At 40.0% G+C, this 7500-nt stretch overlaps 1 long non-coding RNA gene across 1 annotated transcript in view; it reads left to right on the top strand.

Moving 5' to 3' along the window:
• Positions 1 to 7500, top strand: part of LOC132453926 (uncharacterized) — an 11664-nt gene that overhangs the window by 797 nt on the left and 3367 nt on the right. The gene's annotated exons all lie outside the window — the stretch shown is intronic.

Genomic DNA, 7500 nt, shown 5'->3' with positions numbered 1-7500 from the left:
GGGGTTTAGCGGCATTAGGGCGGGCTCGGGCTGAATCACGGGCGGCGGGAATTAGGCGATGTGGAAACCTGCGAGTGCTGTCTATCGCTGTACCGCTGAAGATCCTTCTATTTTTTTTGTTGCAAGGGAATACTGTAGGTCACGTATGATGGTCGATTTATTAGTTATTGGTAATGGAAGGACACGGCTATGTGGAGAGAAGTTCAAGTTATTTTTTAGGCTTACTTTTATTTTACTTCCCTTTTTAAATTACTTTTTTATATTGTCTACCGAAAGTTGTAGATGGTGGATTCTGAGATTGGTCCACGAAACCCACGTCATTGTGGCGGTAGAGACGCTCTATAGTAAAAGCACCACATACCCACACGAGACACTGAAGGTTCGGGGGTAGACAAGACAAGTGCCTACAACAACGTGAACAAAATAAACATAAATTAAAGTGAAATGGATATCAAATGCAATTGAACAAACAGCAAATAAGATAAAGGCAACCGTGGGTTGGCCTAGGTGTGAACAGGTGTACCTAGCGATCTGTTTTCTGGGACTGAGAACCCTTTCATATAAATCCTGTCATTTTTTTTATTTATTTGATGGTCAGTAGATGCCTCATATGATAACAGTGCTTTCAATGATTCCAGTGCATATATATTTTCATGTTTAAACTCTTTCTGTCAGTCTGAAAAAATGAATCTGTTAGCAATAGGAAAACATTATAGCCATGCAATGTGTCTATATTAGTGTCTATATTATGTGTGTGTATATATTGTTATCTATCTATCTATCTATCTATCTATCTATCTATCTATCTATCTATCTATCTATCTATCTATCTATCTATCTATCTATCTATCTATCTATCTATCTATCTATATATGTATATATGTATATATATATATATATATATATATATATATACTTAGCCTATGTAGTTATTTTCAATGACCTAATTGAGAAATAGACACATTATCCTCCTCAATGAAAAGTCTAACGACATTCCTCCAGCATCAGGAGCAACATGATGGCCTATCAATAATTGAGTGGTGACCTCCCTACACATTTGGTCACATAAATTATTCATACGTAATTGAATTGTGATTTAAGTTGTTATTTCAACCCAATTTTGGTTATTTAATGTAACTCAAAGGAGGGTCCCGGGTGACGCCTGCAAATGTCCCGCAGACCGATTTGTTTTTAATTGTTAAAAGGATTACAATAGAGACCATGTAAGGCTATTCACCACCTGTGTTTTTTTCAATTACAGTAACCATTTATTTCTCTTACAGTTTTGTAACGGTATTTTAAATGTACACATTGATTGATATCAGAATAACATTTATAAATGTAATAAGGTTCAAATCTAATGCATAATTTGCGTAAAATTATGATAAGGGTATGCATCTTGCACTTTTGAGGAATTCACGTTGATAAGCCTATAGCAGAAGGAGTCTATGTGTAATTTGTTTGTCCAAAATAGATTTTAATACATTTAAAAAAATAAAATTGTCAAGTTATTTATTTATTCGCATATAGGCCTATACTTTGTTCTTCAAACTGCAACTCTAATTAAACACGGTGTTGGTCAGTTTACTGAACCAAATACTATGGCTGAAAATAACGACATAGTGGAATTGGTTATTGCTTTGAAATAGCCTAAGTTAATTCATTGTCCAACAACAATTACTTATATTGCGACAAAGTGGATAAAGATGAGGAAAGGAAGAAGACCATGTTTTACTTGTGGGCCTGCGTGCGCCACCCAATCAGTGATATGGCAAATACATTAGGCCTGTTTAGAGTAGCCTTGCATGTCAAATGCGGTTCAGACGTGTAATAAACCACCATAATCAAACCTACGTAAGCTTTTAAAGAAAAGCGTGTTTCTTAATCTACAGTCACTCGACAGTGACGGATAATAACTTTGTCTACTTTTCCAGGTGCTGGTTGTGAAGATGTGCCCGAAGGCCATGTTTGGATTTTGACCTGTCAGAGGAATTCTTTAATACATTCCCCTTAAAACATTCTCGATTCCTATTGGGCCTACATTATTAAACCATTTAGAATCGCCTACCTAAATATTTATATAAACTATATTTTGCATGTGGGGCAGGCACTTGGTTTAGGCCTATGTTTCCATTATTTGGCCGGTGAATTCCAGAAGTAAATATTAAGGTAATTTATTATTCAATCGATATTGTTATAATTTAGTCTAGGCCTGAAACGATTTTTTTTTTGGATTTGATAGTTACACAGATTTCAATCAAATGATACACACATTTCATTTTCTTAATTAGATATAACACAAAAGACTAAATCGAAATGCAAATCATAATGCAGACAAAAGAAAATAGCCTTCAATAGGCCTATATAAACTATTAAACATGTTTGCTCATTTTTACGTATATAATGCCACATATAAAAAGTAGAAAACTATTAAAAAGGAACCGATCGATATCCACGCATATCGTAGCCTACCAAAAATATTAAAATGCAAAAATTTAAGGTAATAATATTGTTGGTTCACGAGTAGGCCTGTATATGTGCCAAAAGGTAGTTTATAGCGTTGCCTACTTTTCTCAGTCTTAAATTACTTATGATTTCATTCATTGGGAACTCTGTTCACAAGTTTACAATTTTCATGATTAATTAGTAGTCTATGAAATAGTTCACCATGTGCCTTGAGAGAATAAAATCGAATTATAACAATTCTCTAGGTTAGAGGTAGCCTATATTCATTCAATATGCCGATTTTTAAAAAATAATTAGTTTTATTCGTTAAGAATGTAATCATTAATTTTTTCGAACTTATTTCATGTAAATTGAATTTACCTGTTCATATAGGCAAGTTTAAATATGTGTAACATGTCAAATTTGTTTAAACTTGAACTAATTATAATGAGCCACATAGTCTCAGAGAAGTACTTGGAACAAACTTGGAGGAAATACAAATGCAAATACATGATTGAAAAAGGGTGTCACCATATGTTCAAGTTGAACATTTGTTAGTATACCTTAATTGTGTAAAGACAACTCAGTCAGCCTCCGGTCCCGGATTTAGCGGGCTAATGAACGCCTTGCGCGCTACATCTAACCGCAGCCGCTTAACGAGCCCAATACACGCGACCGCAGTGGCTCTGATACCACGCTGTTTAAAGACGCACCATTATGTGGCCAGTGAGTTCTTAAAAAAAACGCACTTTGTCGGGGCGTATTGTGGCAGAAGAAAAAAGTTCAGACCGCATTTGCTCCACCATTGAACTATGACGAGGGCCTTAAAACGTTGACGTTCAAATATATGAATAACCTCTTTACTAAACTAAACGAATAGTGTGGGAAAATCCCAGAACAATTGAATGATGGGAATCATGGTACATTGAAAATCAATTCATCACCAGTTACCAGACAATGCCATTCAATAATTTGATGAATGCCACCTTGAGGTGGATGCTTTACGGTCAGTGACAAAGTTTGTGCTGTTAACGATGGTTCATGAAGGCCAGTGGGCCAGGCGCAGGCCTGATAAGGGAGCTCTAATAGAGTCCAGTTTATCAGCTCCCCCTGGCTGGTTTCATAATGTTAAAAGCACTATCAAATTGATCCATAATCACGTGGGAGTAAATAAATGTTTACGGGGTTGTGGCAGTACAGAGTGTGTGCGGGTGTTTGGTTTACTGTGTGTGTGTGTGTGTGTGTGTGTGTGTGTGTGTGTGTGTGTGTGTGTGTGTGTGTGTGTGTAGATGTACAGTCAGTGTGCCAACATAAACCTGTGCCCTACGAAGAAGACTCTGTCTCAAATAGGTTCTCCAAGCTGCTCCAACACTTTCTCAGACGATCCTCCTTGGTCTCCTGTCGTTACTCCAAGTGATGAGAGAGGAGTGTCCCAGCGTGGCGCCCAGCACCTTAAAGCCTTAACAGATATATAGCATGCATCACATGAGAATGGATCCAGTGTCCACTAACCCACACTTGTGAGTTGTGGTATGGACATGGCCCTGAGAGAGCCCTGTCTCCCTCTGTCTGTCCCTCTCCTTTGAGAGGTGGAGGAAGCAGTGAGGAGAGGGAGAGAGAGGGAGGGAGAACAAGGAAAAACAAGGCTCTTTTTGTCTGCTGTGGCCGGGGTTTTAGCCTAGCATTGCAGAGTGTTGTCTAGCATTACAAATCTCAGCCGGCCCGGGATGGACACAGGAGGGCTTTGCTGGCCCTTCTCCCTCTATGGCGCACTCTCTCTCTCTCTCTCTCCTTCTCTTTCTGTCTCTCGCTCTCTCTCTCTTGGCATCCTCTACGCTCTGCTGTGCAAATAGGGAGAGAGAGAGAGAGAGAGAGAGAGAGAGAGAGAGAGAGAGAGAGAGAGAGAGAGAGAGAGAGAGAGAGAGAGAGAGAGAGAGGGCGAAGAGGAAAGGACAGATGGAAAGTAAAAAGGAATCAAGGCTGTAAGGAAATTATGGTTAGGTCCTTAGTGTTGAAAGAGGCAAGTGAAACTGAAAGGAACTACACTGAAGCAGAAAATAAAGTTTTTAACACAAGCGTGCCACATGTATCTTGACCCTCAGCTGAATCCCTCTACTCCAATCGAGGATCTCTCTTCCCCCTGAAGGCGTTCCCCATTTATTCAAGGTTTTTATGTATTTATGTCTACTGCACTACAGATACAACATCCAATTAAGGAGATTTTAGTTATCCAACATGAACTCATATTAAACACCAAAAAAAAAACAATGGTTGCCATGATAAATCAACATACAACATGCCAGGGTCCTTTCTAAAGCATATGATGTAGAATGACTGACAAGCTGCAACAGGTAAACTCTAACTTATAGCCTTTGCCCTTCCTGATTAAGGGTTGCCTGGCAAACGTCATGCCCTGTTCCTCTTAAAGGAACAAATTCACGATTGATGAGTATGATGGAATAACTTTAGGGGCTTGATTGAATCCAATATGTATCACCCTTATACTTATCCATTTACTTTTGTAGAGGGGTCCCTTAAACATCTGACCTACAACAATTAAAGTTTTAGTTCCTACATTTTTAATTAAATTTATATTAACAGTGACTATTATTTATTTTTAAATTGAAGTGGGATTGTCCATCAAGATGTGAAGTCTTTAACAGTGGGAGAGAGAAAGAAGTGAGAGAGGAAGAGAGCTAATGGGACTATAATTGCATGTTAAGTCACCATTGCTCAATTAAACATTACAAACTGAAAGTGGAATATGAAAATGTAATTTACAGTTTATTTCAAAGTGATTTAATTTATTTTTTAGGCAACATTTTTGGAAATTCAGGACATTTTTTTTTTTGATAAAATAAAATAAAGTTTGCATACTCAACCGAAATACATTTTGATTAGAAAACAATATATTTTATAGTATATCATTAAAATCGATAGATAATTTGTCATCTGAAATGAGTTTGGGAGGCTTTGAGCAGGACCTGGGGAAGCCCAGAGGGGACAGGTGTTAGAGGGAAGGGTGTGTGACCGGGGTTCAAACCTATGACATCAGTAGAACTTAGGTTCACCAGCCCATGATCCGGTCAGCCCTCAGCTGGCCCGGCCCGTTTGTCTTTATGAATAGAGAGCACTCCCTTCCAAGAACGCCACAGAGACCAGTGTGTGAGTGTGAGTGAGTGAGTGAGTGAGTGAGTGAGTGTGTGTGTGCGTGTGCGTGTGTGTGTGTGTGTGTGTGTGTGTGTGTGTGTGTGTGTGTGTGTGTGTGTGTGTGTGTGTGTGTGTGTGTGTGTGTGTGTGTGTGCGTGTGCGCGTGTGTGTGTTTGTGTTTGTGTGTGTAAGAGGTCCCATTTCTTATCAAGGCCGGACATAAGGCATCAAACACGATAGCCCCACTTAAATGGCGATATGATAATTTATTTCAAATCAGAAACAGTTCTAGCAAAAATAATATTATTTAAGTTGATCAATAATACAACATATTTTAATCATCATTTTATACAATTTCAATTGTATTTATAGTTCCATGTTTATCCTTAGAAAGATACAAATATTTATTCTGCAAATAATAATCTAGTCATTATTTATATGATAAATAAAATAAACATTACGTTTATTACATTATTTATGTTTTAATTAAAGGTAGTAAAAGACCTTTGGGGAATTATGTTTCTATAGACAGATGATTACAAAGTCTAAATACAAATATAAATTCACGTTATCAAAATATGCATGAATGTGTGTGTGTGTAATTGTCGATGAGTATAAATTTCACCCCACACACATCTTATTCAAGTAAGCAAATATTCCCCCAACGTTATGCGCCTTTGTGCCCTAAACAGTTAGCAAATGTGCCTTAGCGTGGGGGGCAGCTAAACTAATCCAGGCTGCTTGTGGTGCCACGTGTGTGAGTCTGGTGAATACCGGTGGCACCGGGCCTGTTGGGATCTTCAGTGGGCCGGCCAGGTCACCACCGCAACACACTCCCCAAACTTACCGACACTTTCACTTTCAGATGCTTCCATTTGATCAGGGGGGCAGGTTGAATAAAGGTTGCAAGTGTATGTGTGTGTGTGTGTGTGTGTGTGTGTGTGTGTGTGTGTGTGTGTGTGTGTGTGTGTGTGTGTGTGTGTGTGTGTGTGTGTGTGTGTGTGTGTGTGTGTGCGTGCGCATTTGTGTGTGTACACGTATGTGTATGCACGGGCACGTGAGTACATAAGTGTGTTCATAACTCGGACTCCCTATTTCTGTTTTAATATGCGTTTGCATGCATATGTGCGTGCGCGTTGATGTGTGTGTGTGTGTGTGTGTGTGTGTGTGTGTGTGTGTGTGTGTGTGTGTGTGTGTGTGAGTGTGTGTTTGAGTGTGCGCACGGACCCCCAGGAGAACATAGGGGCTCCTAATCTGTTTTTCTGGCTCTTCTTTAAAGAGAGAGCAAGACACACTAGAGACTGCCTCTGATCTGCTGCCCCATGCATCCCTCTCTCTCATGTCGCTCTCGCCCTCTCCTTCGCTCGCTCTCTCTCTCTCTCTCTGTCGCTCTCTGTCCTCCATGTCCCTCTCCTTTTCTCTCGCCCATCATCTGTCTCTCTCTCCCTCTGCTTTAAGCGCTCGCTCCCCCCCTCCCCTTCCTCTCTCGTCCCTATGCTCCCTCATCTGTCGAGTTGGCCCGCTCCGGTCCGGCTACACAGACGTCCTCCAGCACCTCCACATATCGCATGCCGAAGAGCTTCTCATTCCACTTAATCACTCTGTTTTTCATTAGTTTTGCCTCACAGAGTATTTTGTGTTCTGCATTGCGTTTATCTATTATGCTGTTTCAGATTTATGGCATTAGCCGGGCAGACTGTGTGGCAAACTCTGCCGGCAATATGGTACGAGACGGGGAGATCCACCGCGCTCCGCCCCCCTCCTGACGCTCACACGCTCCGCTCATCCTTTCAAAATGAAATGCGATAAAGCAAGCGCACTTGAGTCGACAGTCATTATTGCGATGCTTCACTTTGTCCTCTTCACCGTTTAAAGAAGGGCATTGATTCACAGTCTGGTGGGGGC

The sequence above is a fragment of the Gadus macrocephalus genome, chromosome 3, assembly GCF_031168955.1.
Source record: "Gadus macrocephalus chromosome 3, ASM3116895v1".
Taxonomy (NCBI): Eukaryota; Metazoa; Chordata; class Actinopteri; order Gadiformes; family Gadidae; genus Gadus; species Gadus macrocephalus.
Note: the sequence above shows the minus strand (reverse complement) of the source record. Positions and strands in the feature narration are given on the sequence as shown.